Here is a 20406-nt window from a genome sequence, read left to right as displayed (position 1 = left end):
GTCTCTCAGCACGTAATTAGCGCAATGTTGGTCCGTGCGGAAGGAATCCAACATCTGCCCATCTATTATGTCAGCAAGACATTGCTGGGCGCCGAAACAAGGTACTTGCCACTGGAAAAACTAGCATTGGCCTTGATGATGGCCTCAAGGAAGTTATCACACTACTTTCACGCCCACACCATAGTCGTCCTCACAGCTTTCCCATTAAAAACATTGTTTGAGAGGGCGAACTTTTCTGGGCGAATCTTGAAGTGGACAGTAGAGTTGGGACAATTCGACATCAAGTTTCAGCCCAAAACCGCAATAAAGGCTCAAACTTTGGCAGACTTTGTCGCAGAATTCACCCCAGGAAGTCATTACATCTGCCCAGTCGACCTAACCAACACAACCGAACTAGGAATAGAAGTTGACGTAGGAATAGCGCAACCCCCGGTGCAGAATACTCAGTCAGATCCCAAGGCAGACCAAAGTAAAGAAAGCAAGGAAGAAGCGAACCATGCTACACCAAGCCAAGACTCACCGACAAATAAAGACTGGGTTCAATCAGACAGCGAAGGACAAATGGCAAGCATGAACCTTGAAGAAAACACCCGCAACATTCTTGACCCCACGGCATCATCTGATCCCTCAACTTGCTGGAAATTGTTCGTTGGAGAAATGTGGAAGCTCTTTGTGGACGGAGCATCCAACCGGCATGGTGCAGGACTTGGCATAGTCCTCATCTCACCAGACGGCCTGGTTGTGGAGCAAGCAATCAACCTTAGCTTCCCAACATCAAACAACGAAGCGGAGTATGAAGCACTTCTTGCAGGACTCAAATCAGCATTCTACATGAAGGCCACCCAACTAATGGTCTACAGCAACTCACAGCTGGTGGTAAACTAAATTTCTAGCGACTATGAAGCAAAGGATGACAGGATGGCCAAGTACCAAGAATTGGTCAGAACAGAGATCAAGAAATTTGAAGTAGTAAGAATAGAACAGATTGGCAGGGAGGAAAACAGCAGAGCAGACAAACTAGCAGGCTTTGCGTCAATGGCAGATGCATTCATCCCTCATCCACTACTAATTGACTACCTACCAAGACCAAGCATTGAGGACCCCGAAGTAGAAGAGGTGTGTTGCGCCGAACTAGGCCCCTCATGGATGGATCCCATCATACTGTTCTTAAAAGACGGCATCTTACCGGAAGAAAAAAAAGAAGCCAACAAAATTAGAGCAAAGTCGCAGTGATTTTGGCTCTCCCCATCTATGGCATTGTACAAAAAGTCATTCTCAGGACCTTATCTAAAGTGTGTCCACCCCAGCAAAGTAGAAGCATTCTTGTTCGAAATACATGAAGGCGTGTGCGGCAGCCACCAAGGAGGAAGATCGTTGGCTTACAGAGCCATTTCACAAGGATACTGGTGGCCATACATACAAGCAGACTCGGAGAAGTATGTGAAGAAGTGCGAGAAATGTCAAAAGTTTGCACACCAAATACATCAGCCAGCCAGAGAGCTCCTACCATTGACCAACCCATGGCCCTTCGCAATGTGGGCCTTGGACATAGTAGGACCACTTCCAACAGCACCCGGAAATAGGAAGTTCTTTCTCGCAGCAACAGACTACTTCACAAAGTGGGTGGAAGCAGAAGCATTGGCATTAATCAAGGAAAAGGATGTGAAGAAGTTCGTCTAGCAGAATATCATTACTCGGTTCGGCATACCTAAAGCCTTAATATCAGACAACGGCACTCAGTTTGATGGCAGAATCTTTAGAGGCTTTTGTGAAGAATACATGATAGAGTTCTACAATTCTACACCGGCATATCCTCAGGCAAATGGCCAAGCAAAAGCATCAAACAAGGTAGTCTTGGATGGACTGAAGAAAAGGTTAGAAAAGGCAAAAGGCAAGTGGGCTGAGGAACTTCCTCATGTTTTATGGGCTTACCGCACCACACCTCGACGATCAACAGGAGAAACACCATTCTCCTTAGCCTACGGCATGGAAGCAGTAATCCCATTGGAAGTTGGCCTCCCCACAATTAGAAGCGAAAATTTTGATCCAGACTTGAATGGAGAAGCCATAGCATTAGAACTCGACCTCACTGACGAAAGAAGAGAAAAAGCACTGGTTCACATCGCCTCATACCAACAAGAGTTATCCAGGAAATACAACAAGACGGTACATCCAAGACAATTCAAAATCAGAGATTGGGTACTGCGCAAAGTAATGGGAAACACCTTGGTCCCAGGAGATGGCAAATTAGGGCCTAATTGGGAAGGTCCTTACAGAGTGGTCGGATTAGCTGGCAATGGGCATACCACTTAGAAGATAAGGACGGCAAAGCAATTCCCAGGCCATGGAACACTGCCAATCTCAAACTATTTTATTTTTAGCTTTTCTTCAAAATACTTGTAATTTTCTCTTTTTCCCAATAAAACAAGTAGTTTTCTTTTCAGCATAAATGTTTTATTCTGTAAAACGAGATTGTATTAGTGAGTTAAGGACATTAACAGCAAGGTTGGCCGGAAAAACCAACACCCCTCTTAAGCCCAGGATAAGGATCCAGGCTGCTGGACGTTTGGTCGGAACAACCAAACACTTTACTCTAAGTTGGCTGGAAAAACCAATCTAGAGGTTGGCTGGAAAAACCAACACCCCTCCTAAGCCCAAGATAAGGATCCAGGCTGCAGGACGTTTGGTCGGAATAACCAAAAATTTTATTCTAAACTGGCACGAATAACCAATTTAGAAGTTGGCTAGATTAAACCAACTCTTTGTGCTCTTTAGCTGAAGTAAGGATATCTGCTAAAGAGTGGTAGGCTGGACTAAACCAACTCTTAGTACTCCTTAGCCGAAGTAAGGATATCGGCTAAAGAGTGGTTGGCTGGAAAAACCAACACCCCTCCTAAGCCCAGGATAAGGATCCAGGCTGCAGGACGTTTGGTCGGAACAACCAAACACTTTACTCTAGGTTGGCTGGAAAAACCAACACCCCTCCTAAGCCCAAGATAAGGATCTAGGCTGCAGGACGTTTAGTCAGAATAACCAAACATTTTATTCTAAATTGGCAGGAATAACCAATTTAGAGGTTGACTAGATTAAACCAACTCTTAGTACTCTTTAGCCGAAGTAAGGATATCGGCTAAAGAGTGGTTGGCTGGACTAAACCAACTCTTAGTACTCCTTAGCCGAAGAAGGATATCGGCTAAGGAGTGGTTGGCTGGATTAAACCAACTCTTAGTACTCCTTAGCCGAAGTAAGGATATCGGCTAAGGAGTGGTTGGCTGGATTAAACCAACTCTTAATACTCTTTAGCCAAAGTAAGGACATCGACTAAAGAGTGGTTGGCTGGACTAAACCAACTCTTGGTACTCTTTAGCCGAAGTAAGGACATCGACTAAAGAGTGGTTGGCTGGATTAAACCAACTTTTAGTACTCTTCAGCCGAGGTAGGGATCTCGGCTAAAGAATGATTGGCAAGTACACTTATAGATGCAATGATCAAGACCGAGATAAAGTATCTCGGCAAGAGAATGTTGTACCTCATTGTTAACATCCCCGAACGCCCCGGGAGGATGAGTCTCGTTCTGTTCGTTTGTGGGTTCGCTACAGTTCGGACTCTCGAATTGTCACGGTCCTTAATCTGAACCAAAGAGTCCAAATCCGACAAATCGTTTCGAGAAACAGATTTTTGAAAAGAAGTGTCAAACATGAACTGCTTTGCCAGATACAGAGTCGCCGCCTAAATATTTTTTATGGGGGAATTTAGGAAACCCTGACTCGGTGCCAAAGGCCACGTGTCCGTCATCACCAAAGTTGCCTCGGCTCGGGAGCTTAGGTACGATCGGGAAGGTCAGCTATGAGCACCCCCTCTCACCCGATCCGAAAGATCGGCCTCTACTAACCGTGATATCCGTTTTTGAAAACGTTATGTGTTCTTATTCCGGTTATTAGCCTAGAATTACTATGTTATGCGCACAGCAAACCAGTATAGACCAAATCGCCTAAATTGGAACAAAACATTTCATGCTTGTTTTGAAAATGGCTTGCTACTCGTAAGTAGGCTGAAATGCAGGTTTTGCCACCCTCAAGTGGGCTTTAGAAAAGATGGTTTTGCCACTATCTAGTGGGCTTAAAACTCACAGTTTTAATACGTTATTCCAATTTAGGTAATTCGACCTCCACCCACAGGCACCCAAGCAGTTATATGACATAAGCAGCTAGCCTCATGGTAAGTATGCTGTCATGGCAACACTTACACATATGCAAGGATGCCAAAACATAAAAAGCTTACCTAGTACTCCGTGCCAAAACAAGAACATGTTAGTAATCATGCATGATCCAAGTCCATGTTTAAATGCCTAATGCAACGCATACGGAATGTCACTAGAGTAGGCTCGGCTAATCTATAAATGATATGTGAAAATGTACAAGCAGCATAGATTCAAGTTAGATTTGAAATACTTATGCAGTTAGTATGATGCGCCGAGCCTGGTGCATGCAATACTGATGAATGATGCACGCATGCATAGCATAAAGTATGCTAAATTAAGCGTGCCCTAGTACTAACCATCAAAAGCAGGTAAGTAAAAGGGAGAAAGAAGTGGGGGGGTTGGAAGACATGCACACACGCACCCACACTTATTACAAATTCGCCCTCGCTCGGAGGGACCAAAAGAATAATACAATTTAACTAACTCACAAGCTAATTAAATATTACAGACCAAATAAATCAGTTAAGCAATTTAACTAATCTATTTAAGCAATAAACAGTGTCGGGAAGTGGGTCCAATGCAATGCATGCTCGGTCCTGCTCGGAAGTTCATTGCCATGCACAAGATGCCTCTACTTTGGCTGTTCTACTCCTCTGAAGACTACACAAGTCTCAGGGTTGCTACTCTGAATGCTGGGGAACACCACCGGCTGAGGGAAATGATCATCGGCCATGGAGAATGGGTATCAGCTGCCTCTCAATCTATCGGCCATGAATGGATGGCCGGTCGGCACTAAACACTGCCGGTCGGCCAATTATTCCTGCTGAAACCTGTAGTTGACAGCAGCAAAGGACAAGGCATAGCATGGCAATGTATTTCAAACAATGTATACACCAATCACACCCCTTATCATGTGTCTGACTCAAAGGGACATGGTCTTCGATTCTCGGACCACCAATCGCGCATTTCCATGCATGATGGCCCAAAGAATCAAGTGCGCATCTTGATATGGAATGCAATGCACATAATCAAACAAATTGAACTCAACCTCTATCATACTCACTTCAAGAGGTCAAGCATGCATACTCATGCAATGCAATCCTAAGCATGTGAACTAGCTTACAACATGGCAATGCAATGCGAATATGCAAGTATGCAAATGCAATGCACATAATCAAACAAATTGAACTCAACCTCTATCATACTCACTTCAAGAGGTCAAGCATGCATACTCATGCAATGCAATCCTAAGCATGTGAACTAGCTTACAACATGGCAATGCAATGCGAATATGCAAGTATGCAAGCAAACATACAGGGTGAGCACACAATCAAGCAAAAGGGGTGGACTTAAACTAATTTAGGATGGTTCGCAAGCATGCCAAAATCAGTGGCCGATGTGCTCAAACATGAGGACCAACACACACACACACATGCACATGTTAATGGGCCAACATTTAAACATCAAAAGGCAACTCTCAAGGACGCTTGGAAGAGACTAAACATGGACTAAGGGCATGTAATGTAAGCTCTGAAAACCATGCTAATGATGGTGCCAAACCAACTTAACCAAGACAAACATAGCGTTCAATTGGTCCAAGTACTTGAGGCTAGTCAAGGAGACTTAAACCATGGCTAAGCCAACCAAGCCTCACAAGGCCAAGAGGGCTTAAAACAGGTTCAAGGTAGGCCTAGACCATGCAAAGGGAACACCTAGATGGCATCTAAGTGGCTTAAACATGGATGCATGCGAAAGAGGCCAAACATGGAGCATACAACACAAGCTTTTAAGGCATCAAAGAGGCATCAAAGGCATGCATGCAAACATGTTATGAGAACTGAAATAGCATGGTAAGTGGTTCCAAACCACTGAAAATGATGCAAGCAACGCACACTACACACTCACACACTTGAGGCTAACAATCCAAGATGCAAAGGGACTATGCAATGCATGTCTTGGTCAACCAAAACAGCCAAGGATAGACCTTAAGCATGGCAAGACAAACATAAAAGCTTCACAAAGCTAGGCCTAAACATGCTTGAATAAGGGCTCAAAGCATAGGACATGTTAAGGCTAAAACAAGGCATTACAAGGCATGTATGCTAAGCAAGCATGGTGTACCAAAACCAACATACAACAATGCTATATTATGACATAATAAGCATGAAAATCAGTCAAGGCATGGTCAATACACACTCAAACTATATGCTCCCTCAAGAGGCTAAAAATGGCCCTTTTCAAGGACAACAAGGAGAGGGGGTGGCCCTCTCCTTCTTAGGACCTCAAGGCACCATCCTCACCTCTGAAATCCCTCAAGATTTCAGTGGTGAGGAGGCCCAAACACAATGGTCCCGGAGCTCAACCAAAATGGCACCAAAAGGGGCCAAACAAGCCCTAAGAGGGGTCAAACAACCCCAAAACTTAAAACTCCATTAACAAACTATTTAGAGAACTCAAAAACAGAACTTTCATATGTTATATGCTAAGCTCAAAAACAGTTGCAAGATAGGCTAAAAAGCTTTGCAAAAAAGGGGTAAAAAAGGGACAAAAGTCTTACCCTTATAGACCCTCTTCACAAACAATGTTCCAGCAGCTCTTTTGGTTCCAAACCAGTCCAAAAGCTTCAAGGAAAGACCTCTGGTACCTCAGTACCTAAGAAAAGGTGTGATGGTGGGTGTTTATGCACAAAAATGAGACTAAAACACACACTAAACACGAGAGAGAGAGAGAGAGAGATATAGAGATAGAGGATATATGTAAACCCTAACCCTAAAGCTCAAGCTAAAAAAAGTGTTGTCTAAGTTTTCCTCTCTCCTTCTCTCCTCTTGTTCTTATTCTTTTTCTTATTCTGAGGGAGAGCTTGATTGATATAGATATATATCAATCTACAGCTCCTCAGAACACCCACGTCCAGGTATGGGCTGAGGTATGGCCTAGAATGACAGCTGCCAGCTGTCTGCAGAGATATCTGTTGAAAACCACACTTGGCTGGCCGGCCATAAAAGTAGCCGACCGGTAATCAAACTGGCCGGCCGGCCATCACATTTGACCAATGGCAACAAAACACAGCCGGTGGCCTGAAGCCATGGCCGGTGGAATATGGGGACGTCCCAAAAGCCATTCCCTGCCCTCCAAAGCAAAAACACAAGTGTTTGGTGCAAAACCAGACACAAAACGGTCGAGTCGAGAGATCCTGAGGCAAGGCGCGCAGCCGAGGCCTCCGGGAACTCAAGACGAACATAAACAAGGATGATCACCTAGTGTTCAAACGGTGACGTCCAAGTCTTGAGGACAGTCAAAAATGGGGTGTCTACACTCATGCAAGACATCAGTTAGAAAGCAAAGGTATAAGCATAAAGATCAACCAAAATAAGAGTTTGAACAAAAAAAAAGCATTCATTCAAAGTTCACAAGTACAGAAGGATGTTACTTCAGCCGAGTTATAATTGTCCAAAAGCAGAAAAGAAGAGAAAATACAAAGTCAGTTAAACAGATCATCTATTTCGGCGTCTAGATCAACGTCAAGATCAACTCTAAGACCGGTTTCAGCTGGCAGCACAGTCCCGGTTGCGACCACGATTTCAGTAGGCAGCTCGTCAGTCAGGTCTTCCACCACTGGCTCCAGCCGAGCTGGTTGATCAGCAGGGTCATTGACGACCGAGGTATTGTTGGGCACGGTTTCTTCTTCCTCATCTGATTCTTCAAGAAATTGTTGTTGAACGGTCGCAGCATACTCCGCCATTGAGCCCGGTATGAAATATGGTGGAGGATTGTAGACCTCGGTCTCGGTCTCTGGTTGATGACCGAACTGAGTCACGGCCGCCCTCCAACCGCACTTGAAGAAAAGGTCCTTCGCAGCTTCACATTGCTTAATATAAAGGGCTTCACCTTCCTTAAAACCGTGGGTCTCAGCACCCTCCAGCTTCTTCTTCGTCTCCTCAATTTCGGCTTTCTTCTTTCCTTCTAGTTTAGCAAGTTCGTGCAAATATTTGTCTTTGATCACGGCTGCAGCTTTTTGTTTTTCTGCGTCAGCCGAGCTAACAAAACCGGCCAGACGGCCGTTCTCGGATTTTAGCTCGGCTAGCTGCTTCCTAGCTTCTTCTAGCTCGGCAGTTTTTTTAGTTACTTTGGCCACGGTTTACCTTGCTGATTTTCGGAGCTCCAACACATGCTTGTGGGCAATTTGACTCTTTTGCATGGCCTGAAGAAGAATGGAAAGAAACTAATGACAAAACCGAGCAAAAAATTGGAAAAATTAGAAAAACCAAAGGGGCTGCTTACCAGGATCATCGATTTCGTTACAGACCGAATGGCCTTGAGCTCGGTCAAATGGTTGTGATGCTCCATATCAGGGGGCAGACATACACTTTTAGCCAGATTGAAGGCTAGCATATGGTCTTTGTCAGCCACCACTGAGTCAGTATCACGGATAGCGCGAATTTGGAAAGACATTTTTGGAGCCCACTTAGAGGAGCTAGCCCGGTCAGAACGCTCTGGCTGAGGGCTCGGTGGAAGAGTGGTTTCATCTTCATCAACAAGGCGTTGCTCAGTTTGGGTAGTCCGGGCACGCTTGCTAGGGCGAGATGAGGAGGGTTGTTGAGATGGAAGAGCCACCACGGTCTCTTGAATCTGGGTGGTTGGTGGTGTTTCGGCTGGGTGTGTTTTGGTTAGGAGGGCCCTCACTCTATTCCTCTTCTCCATTTCTTCTTCAACAGTAGTACGGACTAGTTTGATTTGTGGCAAGGTCAGGTCCGGTTCAGGAGAGGCCTCTAGCAAAAAATCTGTTACTCTGGCTTTTCGTCGGCTACTATATCTATACGTCAGCTCAAAATTCAGTAGTTTGGCCCAACTTTTTTCAGGGTATCGTAGTGCGGCGCGAAGTGTGTCTAGGTTGGGGTAACTGTATAATGACTTAAGGTGGGCTGAATCTGCATAAAGAAGGCAACTGTTAGTTCGGTTCAGAAATAGGAGACCGAAATAAAGAGAAGCATGCAAAAGAGCCGAGATAATTATACCGGGGGTTCCTTTTTTCCAGTTTATTCGGTCACCAGGGATCTGGGCTTGGTGGTCTTCAAAATTCCCAGATACCGAGAAAAAATCATCGTCATTCAAGTCTTTGTCCGGTGTATCCTTTATTATTTTCTCTCGGCGGCGGTGTATTCTTAGATAATAGACCCAACCATCTTCTTTTGATCCTATGGAGTATTGGTGGAACAGTTTGGCTAAGCCGAGGTTAATGCCAGCCCGGTGGTTTAGCTCGGCTATGCCATTTATTATACGGTATGAGTTGGTGGAAAGCTGGGTAGGGCATATCCTAGTTTGCCTAAGGAATTCACAAAGTAAAGGCTGCACAGGGAATCTTAGTCCGATTTCTATTATGGACAAAAGGGTAAAGGGTACAAAGCCACGGTTTCCCCATGGTGTGATATCTTGTTTGGCTAAGGTGAGATGGACATTGTCCGGAATATTATACTCCCTTCGGAATTTGGCCAAGCCACCAGGTGTATCTACTAAGAACCTATATTTACCCATTCTCTTTTAAGTTATGAATAAATTAAGCTTGTGATAGCTCGGTTGAGCACTCAAATGAGTGCCTGGGCAACCTAAAGTCTACAAAGTGAAAAAACAAAGGTGTTAAGCAGACTGTTGGACCGTGCTAAAAAGAAATAAAGGCAAGATATATCAAGTCTTAGCTAGGCTATGTGAAATGCTACGTGTCTTAGCCCGGTTTGAGCAAGGGTTTCATTATCTCGGTTTGCACAAGGGATTTGGTATCTTGGTTTGTGCAAAGGTTAGTGTTAGCCCGGTTGAACCTCTAGGGGCAGCGCTCTTAGTTCGGTTTTAACTACGAAGGCTGGGTTAGCCCCAAGTTATAGCTCAGCCGTGGTTGAGACTAACAGACGCACTATTACGCAGACTCAGTGCGGTTTGCTAACTCGGTTGAGTTAAAACAAAAGGTGGTTTGACTTGTTGAAACTATTGTTATAACGTGAAGTGTTAGTTCGGTTGAATGGTCTGGCTAGAGTGACATCAACTACAAACGACTTTTTGGTTCGGTTATATTGTGATTTTGGATCAAAATCAGTGTTTCAGTTTATTTGTGAAAAGCCAGAGGTTCTATTACACGAAAGAAAGGTATGTGTTTTGAAAAAACACACAAAATAAATGTATTGTAAAAGCAAATGCGAAAACAACAAAAACAAGGTAGATTTAAGTAAACTTACTAGGTCAAGAGGAAGAAATCAGGGATGGCAGCAACGGCAATGAAGAACACGAAATAAGCAAGTTCAGGGTTGGAGAAGCTCAGGAACGAGAGAGAGAGAAGGGGAAATGAATAGTGTGGTGAGTGATTCAAAAAACAAAGAGTTTTGTTTTGATGCAAGGACCAGAGGCGGGAACTGTTCAAAATTCACGGAGTACGAAGACGGCGTGACAGCTGCATTGGGCTAATCAGAGGGGGCCACGTGTCATAGGAATGAGAAGCGATTCAGTTACTGTGATTGAAGAGACGTTTTGTCCGGACGGCTACGGCCCAGAATGAATTTAGCTCGGCTGGAAAGGCTAAAAGAGTTTTAGCTCGGCTGGAAAAGCTTAAAAGCTTAGCTTAGTAGTAAGATTCAAGTTTTTAGCTCGGCTCGTAGAATAAGGTAATCCCTATCATGCTGCGCAAATTAAGGGGCAATTGAGAGGGAAACTTATATGAAAAGTGGGCCGAGCTGGGTTATGGGCCACAATACGGAGGGCAGAGTAAAAAGGCCTTGAAGATTAGTCCGGTCCCAGAGCCTTGAAGTTAGTCCAGTTCCAGACGGCCCTAAAGTTAATCCGGACCCAGAGAACCTATTGTTATCTCGATCCGGGAGAGTACAACGGGTAGCTCGGTCGCTGTCACGCCCTCAAAATAATACATAAAACCCAACAAGTTAGACATGCCATGATGTACGAGAAATAAATAACTTTCTATTAATCAGAGTAGCTCTTACAGGAATATTACAAGCTACTAACAGACAAATGCCCTACGGGCTTACAGCTTTCCAAGTTAACACCTGGTTACAAAAAAGGAAGAGTATTAACTCAGTACAGTTTAAGCCCTTGGCTTGAAATTTACATATAATACATCAAAGAAAGCAAAACAACGAAGCAGTCTGCCTGCCTCTTGCCTCCCAAACCACGCCCTTGGAAGTGGCATGCTTCCTGTACCTGAAATTGGTGTCCCATATAGGGTGAGCCACAGCCCAATAGAAATACACTAAACCAACTATAAAAAATGACTAAGATAATAGCGTTCAATAGGTGGTCCACACTTATATTCCAATTTATACTGTGTTACAGTTTAACAACAATCATATCCATGTTACATTCACTTTCCGTTTCTTAACCAATTCTTCAATTCATAACTATGACTTTGAGCCTGGTCAAACAACCTATATGAGACAAACACTCATATTAAGCATTTACATTCCGCAATGGATAAGCATACTAGCTATATCAATATATCAACAGATAACCATACAAGCTGTATCAATACATCAACAAATAAGCATATGAGCTGTATCTGCACTTCAATAGTTAAGCATATGAGCTGTATCTACACTTCAATTTCCGGTTTAGAGGTCCAGCCCCTTTCTTCCAATAAACCTTTCGGTTTAGAGGTCCAGCCCCTTTCTTCCAATAAACCGTGGAGTACAGCCCCTTTCTCCTCCCACACAAACAATGTATATAAACAGTTATCATATACAACCAATCAATACATAAAGTTAATGTATTATTCCAATCGCTATATTCAATAGTACACTTAATCGATTAGTTGTAGTTTGCCTAATCATCATGCATTGTATACAACAATCAAAACTATCCTCCACCGATAGCCCCAAGCAGTTGTTTCTAAACAGAGAATAAATGCGCCAAATGGGTAAAATATTTACATTTCAATTTGTTGAGTGATGAGTAACCCAACTGCACCCTTTAACCCCATACATTCCCAATTCCAACATTTTCAATTCCATTTCTCATTTCTCAAATTTATTTCACAAATTGATTTAACAATGAAATTAGGGCATTTCCCACAATTAACAAAACAACCCTAAGGTTTCATTTCTATCAACAATCCAACAACATGCATATAGGTAACAATAAATAAAACTCCAACTTTGCAAAATTACACAAAGACCCAAACTTCCTCAAAATTACCCAACGACTCCAAACACATCAAAATGCCAAAATTCAAAGACAAAGCTCATAAGATGGAGTAGGATATCCCTACCTCGAAATTAGAGCTCAAACGGAGGAGAGGACCAAACTCAAAGTGCTCCAAACTCCAAACTTTTCGGAACAAAACGTAGCCCTCGACGATCAACACACTATTTGTAAAGGCCAAAGGGTAGAAGAACACTCTAACTAGATCAATACTTAGAGAGAAGTTGAGTTTTAGTGAGAGAAGCTCTCAAATGGCCTTTTCGGAAAAGTAAGAGAGAGAAAGGATGTTGAAATGTGATAAAAAAAAAAAAAAAGCACAGCTGCCAACTGATATACGCATGATCCGCTCGAGCAGAGAATAGAACGCTCGAGCGTCAAGCACAAAACTGGACCCGCTCGAGCTCAAGAAGGCCCGCTCGAGTGCCAGGACACAAGAACAAAATACATCCGCTCAAGCGCGAAAACCAGTTCGCTTGAGCGTAGATTACCCCCTCACAGAACCTTCGCAGACAATGAACACCCTGCTCGAGCGCCAACAGACCTGCTCGAGCGTAGGGAAACCCGCTCGATCGTGAAAAACACATCTGCAGAAGTTTTACAGAGGCACAGATACTGGAAGTGTGAAAACTCCGCTCGAGCGCGATATGGTTCGCTCGAGCGTACAACTAAAAATAAAACTCCGCTCGAGCGCAAGGGTACCCGCTTGAGCGTACCACCAAAACTCTGGGCAACAAGGAAAGGGACTAAGGTCCAACCAGCCTGTTCGAAACACGCCCAACACATCCTAAAACTCAGACATACGGAACCTAAAGGATGGCAACAAGACAACAACCACCAATTCCACGGAAACCTACGACCGGAGCACTGTTCATATAGGAGACAAACCCAGGATCGCTATAGTCGCCAAGATGCCGCACACAGAGTTAGCCCGGTCACGGTATAGCGCAGCTAGCTCTATCGGACCTAGCTAATGGTTAGCACGGTCTAAGCAATACTATGGTCAACGCTGGGAAAACCGTGGTAGGAGCAGTGAATGGAAGAACCGAGGTAGAGTTATCTCGGTCTAGTCTGCGGCTTAGCATAGCCATGCTTACCTCGGTCATGTTGGAGTCTGGCCATGGTAAAACCATCTCACTTGGTTTAAGCAGTGAGGGGGGTGCTGAAGGATAAGCATTATCTTTCAGGAGTATGAATCCTAGGAGGACTCTACATGGAGGAGTAAGAATCCTATTAGGATTGTGCCACGCAGAACCTATAAAAGCTCATAACATCACCTATGGAGAGGTAACACAACCTTGATTCCCAAATACACAGAGCTTTTGTCTATTTATTTGTTTTATTGACTTAGGCATCGGAGAGGTATCCGGGACACACCCGCCGGCTAGCTCAAGTTTGTGTTTTCAGGGAGTAAAGCGACGATGTACGGAGGAGCGCAGACTTGATCAACAGGATTATACGGGAAGAATATTTCATGCCCGTACAATACGCTATTGTTAAAATTTGAATTTTTATTAGTGCTTAAAAAATGGATTGTTTAAAAAATTTATATATATTTTATTATTAGAAACACATCAGAGTTTCATTTTTTAAACTTTTAGATCAACATGTTCAAATTTAAATCTTTTTGAGTTAAAAGAAAATTTATATTTCTAAAAGGATATTTATTTGTTTAAAGCACTTACTTATCCAAATATTACTTATTTATACACATCTGTTCAATTATCTGTCCAAATGTCTATTTTTTGTAGTCTTATATCACCTATCTATTCATCTTTGTGTTCACTCATCTCTAAAAATCACCCACTGTCATCTGTCTGCCGGCCACCAGTCACTTTTTGATGATTTTTCAATAGCTTTTCAAGCGTTGACAATTTTTTTGGTAATTTTTCAAACTCATGTTGTTTTATAACCAAATTTAAAAAAACAAACAAACAAACAAATAACCAAAAACAAAAAATAAAAATCAAATAACACATGATAGTGGACTTTTCACCGATTACCTTCATTAATTATATCCTTATCTTGGTAATAAAAAAATAAATCAATACTAATGTACCCATAATTTATAAACCCTAAAATATATACGTTGGTAAACCATACTGCAGTGTGAATGAAGGACATAAGAATAAGAGACGAAGGGCAAATCTACAATTTGAGCTTTGAATGGAGGGAGATGAATCACGTTCTTGGTGGACGACATAGCTCTCGTGTGGCTGTGGTGTTAGTTTTCTTGCCAGAACCGTAAAATCGAATCAAAAGGTAAAGGCCCAACTCACTGATCTCATCACTGATTTTGAATTCTACCCTTTTTCTTCCATTTCCATTTTCCATTGTGTGATTTGATTTGCGTCATATGTTTTTTCTATGAGAAAGCTTGTCATTGTTTGTGTATTTTGTTAAATTGGATTACTTGTTGGCTATGTTTTTCCTATGCTAATTCATGGAATGAAGTTAACTGTCCAAAGTGACCAAATGTTTGGGATTTGGGCATTTCTGGATACTGGAATAACTTGTAATTTGGGGGCTAGATGTATATATACATATATACTAGTGGTAGGTGCAAATGCTATGCGATTATAATTTTAAATTTAAGTTTTTGGACAGATGAATGAAGTAAATTGTTTTGCAATTTTGGGCAGTTTGATGAATGAAAAAAACCATTTAGTAGTTATTGAATGTGGCAATTATTAGATGTGAAGGACATTCTTTTTTCTTTTTTTTTTTTTAATTTTAAAAGTGACAATGTTCACACAGAGATGTGTTTTTATGAAGGTAGAATTCCTCATATTGCTATAATTGCTAGTAATGTTTCTTATGAACTGGGATATTTTCATCTAGCATTTACTTATGATTACAAGATTTGAGACTAGGTGTTATTTGATTGGTGAAAATTCAGATACTATATTGGTAATCTTGGTAGTGATTGGACTTCAATGTCATGACATTAGGTGACTTACCTGAATCTTTTTTCTCTGTTATACTCTATCAAGGGCCATATGCTCTCTTAAATTAAGTAAATTCTTATCCTTATTTACTATGCTATCCCATGTCAACGTAGGTCTTTCCCTCCTCCCTAGCGTTTCCATGAACCATGATCCTATCAAACATCCTCGCTGTTGCCTCCATCGGTCTCGATTATACATGACTAAACCATTATGATTTGTTCCCTCTCAACTTATGTTTAGTTGGTGCTACTTTTACCATTTCACAAACAAATTTATTTTTGATTCTACCCTTCATGGTCTTACCACACATCTACCTCCAACATTCTCATCTTAGTTACATTCATTTTACTTATGTGTTATTTCTTAGTTTCTTAACGTTTGTCTCATGATGCATTGCTGGCCTTACAACTGTTCTATAATTTTTTTTTTCAAATATGTCGGTACACGTCAATCACATAATATGTCAAAAGTATTCCTCCACTCTAACCAACCTACTTTAGTTTATGAGCCACATCATCTCCAATCTCTCCATCCTTATTAATAATTGAATCTAGATAATGAAATTGTTCACTCTTAAGTATCTCTTGGTTTTCAATTTTCATTTTTCCTCATTATTAGAAATCAAAGATAATAAATTATCTCAAAAGCGTTAATTTCTTAGCCAGTTCAACTGTAAAAAATTTCATTGTTCTATTGTTTGTTGTCAAATGCTCTTTTTTTTATTTTTATTTTTGTTTTGCATAGTCTGTTCTTATACTTATTTTTGTTACCTTGCTGGCTCAGCCACTTACATACTTCGTGCCCTATTCTTTCTTTTAGTTTGTTATCTGTTTTCCTAAGATTGCACTGAAACTGTAAGATTTCTTTGTGGGGTAGAAGGACAAAACAAGTAGACCCAAACACACAAAGGAGGAAGTAATTGGGAAGTTGAGAAAACAGAGCCTCATAAGGAGACCGACCAGAGAGAAGGAGGGTAGGCGTACGATTGAGAAGAAAAATAGCAATAAGAACTGCTTCACTCCAAAATGAGAGACAGAGAGAAGGAGAGACCTAACTGTCTTAAGGAAATAATGGTGTTTACGCTCAGTTTGACCATTTTGGGCAGTGTATCAATACAAGAAATTTGGTGAATGATACCCAAATTGGCCAAATATTCACAGAACTGAGTTTTAAAATATTATCCACCCAAGTCAGATTGTAACAATTTAAAACTAGACCCAAACTGTGTAGTGACCATAGATTGAAAAGTACAGTATATGTAGTAGAAGTCAGACTTATGAGTCATAAGGTAAATCTAAGTGTAATGTGTGCAGTCATCAACAAATGAAACAAAGTATGCAGAACCTCCTTTAGTAAGAATAGGAGAAAGACCCCAGACATCAGTATGAACTAAAGAAAACGGTGTATTAGATATAGAAGTACTTTTACGGAAAGGTAAGACTGTCATTTTGACAAGTTTACATCCTTGATACTCGGTAAGTTGAGTAAGAGAAACTTTTAGGGTTGAGCAAGGAATCCGTAAAATCTGTAATCCAATCTGATCCAGTCCAATCCGGTAGGTTTGGATTGGTTTTTTAAATCCGTGGTTTGATTCCGGATTGAAAAATTGTAAATCCGTAGTCCACGGATCGGTTCCCAATTGAATCACACGGTTCCGAATTGGAACCGATCCGGACCGTATACAAATAGCCACCCTTCCACATAGTATCTTCTCTTATTCCATATAAAACCTAAACCCACATAGTATCTTATTTTATTACTTTTGTTTGTTGGTTTTTAGTTTTAATTTGTAATGGTCTAAATACTTATGGTAGAACTAGTTTTCTTATGGTTGTTTAAATTCTAGAACAATATATTGTTATTGTGGAAAGGCATGTTACTATTGTGAAACTAATATGATGCTATGTGGAACTAATAGTAAGGTGGTGATGGCCAGATTGGTGAGGTAAACATCATATCTAGGTTAAGAAGAGGATCGGGGGGACGGGAGAGGAGAGGAAGATTGGAGAGGTGGGGGAACCACTGTCGTCTCCCTCTCTCCTTGCAAAAAATTGTAAAGAGAAAAGCAAGAGGGATTTAGGGTTTAGGGAGAGGCACATAGTACCATATGAATTTAGAATATTCATTTACAAAAACTACATAAAATTGAAAACTTTCAAGGGGGAATTACTTCTCAATGATACAAAAAATAAAATTTTACATAAATATGGAGGGTGCAAGAGAGACTTGCACTTCCAGCTGTAATTCCCCCAACTTTCAATAGTTGGAATGGGGAAGGACTCATACAAAAAAAAAAAAAAAAAAACAATTTAATCAGGTATTCAAAATTGTTAGGATTGGTCCACCCATGTGATAAAGGTGGGTCTCATACAGTTATTAGGTTGGTTTATATATATATTTGGGTTAAGATAGGCGAATGTGAAATCTACAAGGAAACCCAATATGTGTAAGATTTGGTTACCTAATTGTATAGAACTAGAATTCTTATGGGTAGACTATTATAAAGAGTCATGTGGACTATAAGGTTTCTCTGAGAGAGATTGAGAGGTTAAGGTGTGGAAAAAAAATAGAGATGTAAGGGTGAGAGAAAAAATACCGTGAGAACACCGTGTGAGCAAGGGCTCAACTACCCTTGAGCATGGGGTTCGGGTAGTGGTGTTGGTTTTGAGTGTTTTGGTCATTTCACATGCATTCTCTATTTTATTCATAGTGAAAAATCTCTCTCCCGTGGATATAGGCAATTTGGGCCGTACCACATAAATCTATGTATGGTTGTTTTTCTCTTTGGTGTGTGCGTAAGTGTGCTTTCGTTCACGTTGGTGAGATGTGATATAAATCTCAACTAGTGGTGTTAATCCTAGGTGCGGTTACTGTAACGCCCCAAATTTCTAGCCCAAATGATAATACAACAATCATGGCTCTTTCAAGGAAAACCGAATATAAATCTCCAAACTTACATTACATGATACAATAGTTCTTCATGCAACAATACATTAATCCAACAAGAAGTAAATAAACAAATAAATACCCCCAAGGGGTTTACAAGTTTCCAAGGCTTGAGCCTAGTTATACAAAACGGTTATTCAAACCCACACAAATACAACCCTTGGCTTACACACTGAGTCACAACAAATGAGAGCATTGTACTCCCAACACACATACTTCCACGGCCCTAGTTGGGTGGGATCACCATATTTTTTCCTGCACAAAAATCCCATAGGGTGTGCATAAAGCCCAGCAGGAAATTCTTAACAAAGTATATACATTTTATACAAGTCTCAAGAGATGAAATGCACATGCCATGCTATGCCCTTTTTGAAGATAAATCACATTTTCATCTTTTGAAAACCATTATGCTCAAAGATATCATGCAATTTCAATTGTTCAAAACTTAACAATTTATTGCAAGGCGGTAAATACGACTCTAGTAATCCCTACGTCGATGTCTGCAAGTAGATTATACAAGTACTATCAATTTGTCATTTTTATCAACATTAACTGGAAGACTCGATACCTATAATCTGTCATTTTTACCAGTAGTAACTGGAAGGCTCGACACCTATTCAATTTCATCTACACCACCTTTCAAGACTTATCACCGTATTTACCCTAAAACCAATTCATGGAAACTTGTTTCTCAACATTATTTTCTCAATGCAAGTTTTCAGATCAACTTTCAAAGTTTAATGTGAATTGATATGCCAATAACACAAGATGAATATACATACTTTTATTCCAATTCATTATCCAAGGAATAACACAATTCCATTTTCTCAAGTATCCTCAACAATTAGTCATTTCAAGACTATTTCAACGTTTTGAATAATAATTTCCAAAATGAACAATAATTCTCATATTCCCTTAAATTCATCATTTATATAGATATAAATAAGAAATTTTCCAAACATCCATTTATTTTGACACACAAAATAAATATAACAATATCATTCGTGGATTTTCAGTCTCTTTAAAAAAATTCCCAAATTCTAGGTTTTCTCACCAAAACTATACAACTCAAATCTTTTGAAAGAAAACTTTCCAAAATCATTTTTTTTTTCAATTAATGAAAATCAAAACCCATAAGATCATTTTAAAAGAGCAAGAGACAAACCCACTTTCAAAATCGCTTAACTTCTTGAATTAACAATCAATTTTCAAAGCTATTGAAGGATGATTTTGAAAATCATCTAGATCTTGCAAAAATATATATATAACTCTAAGCAAATCCCTACCTCAAGTTTTGAAGAAGAAATGAGATGAAACCCCCAAAATCAACGGTGTCCAAACTCGATCTTCACCGCACACAACAAAGCCTTCGAGGAGCTAACCAACTTTGATGAAGAACTTAGGTCCAAATCCCAAAGGATTTGAAGAAATCAAAGATCTTGTGAGGTTTTTGGTAGGAAATGTAGAGAGAAGGGAGAGGAAATGTTTTTAGAGAGAGATATATACAAAAGTGATTCAACTTCAGCCCAAAGACAGAAGAAAAGGGAAAAAAATTTCGGATCTCACCAACCCACCGCACCTCACTCCCATACCTGCCTTTTTAGCAGTGTACAAGCTGCTCTCCCCTAAAATCCGCACGTGCGGCTTGCTCTCCCCCTCAAGCAGACAAGCAACTTCGAATGCATTTTGCATTTTTGTTTTGGGGGCGCTGCCCCTCAACCCCACCAGGGCGCTGCCCAAGGACCCACCAAGGGGTGCTGCCCCCTGGACCCCCGCCAGGGCGCTGCCCTTGAACCGGCCAAGGGGCGCTACCCCCTGGACCCCCGCGAGCTGACCGGGCAACTCAACCCCTGACATACTTAGCGAAGTGGCAAAACTGGGATCACTGCAATTACTACAGACGGAGGTCTTGCACAAAAGAGAAAGAACTTCTAGTGGTACAGGAAATAAATAAATAAATCAAAATCTAGTGAAGGCAGTGCACAGTAGATTACACAATTAAGGGTTTGGTTTTGTGTGTTTGTCTTGTCAAAGGGCTATGAGCTTGTGTGACAAAAATCATAAAATCAACAGTTTAGAATATTTCTGTTATATCAATTTATATATAATAGATAAATTCAC

The 20406-nt window shown here is 41.1% G+C and overlaps 1 long non-coding RNA gene across 1 annotated transcript in view; it reads right to left on the bottom strand.

Annotated features, from left to right (window-relative positions):
* The window catches only part of LOC145813772 (uncharacterized), a 232694-nt gene that overhangs the window by 41503 nt on the left and 170785 nt on the right, over window positions 1–20406 (bottom strand). The window lies entirely within an intron of this gene.

The sequence above is a fragment of the Camellia sinensis genome, chromosome 15, assembly GCF_055761805.1.
Source record: "Camellia sinensis isolate YWXY chromosome 15, ASM5576180v1, whole genome shotgun sequence".
NCBI classification, from domain to species: Eukaryota; Viridiplantae; Streptophyta; class Magnoliopsida; order Ericales; family Theaceae; genus Camellia; species Camellia sinensis.
This window is presented reverse-complemented; position numbering and strand designations above follow the sequence as displayed.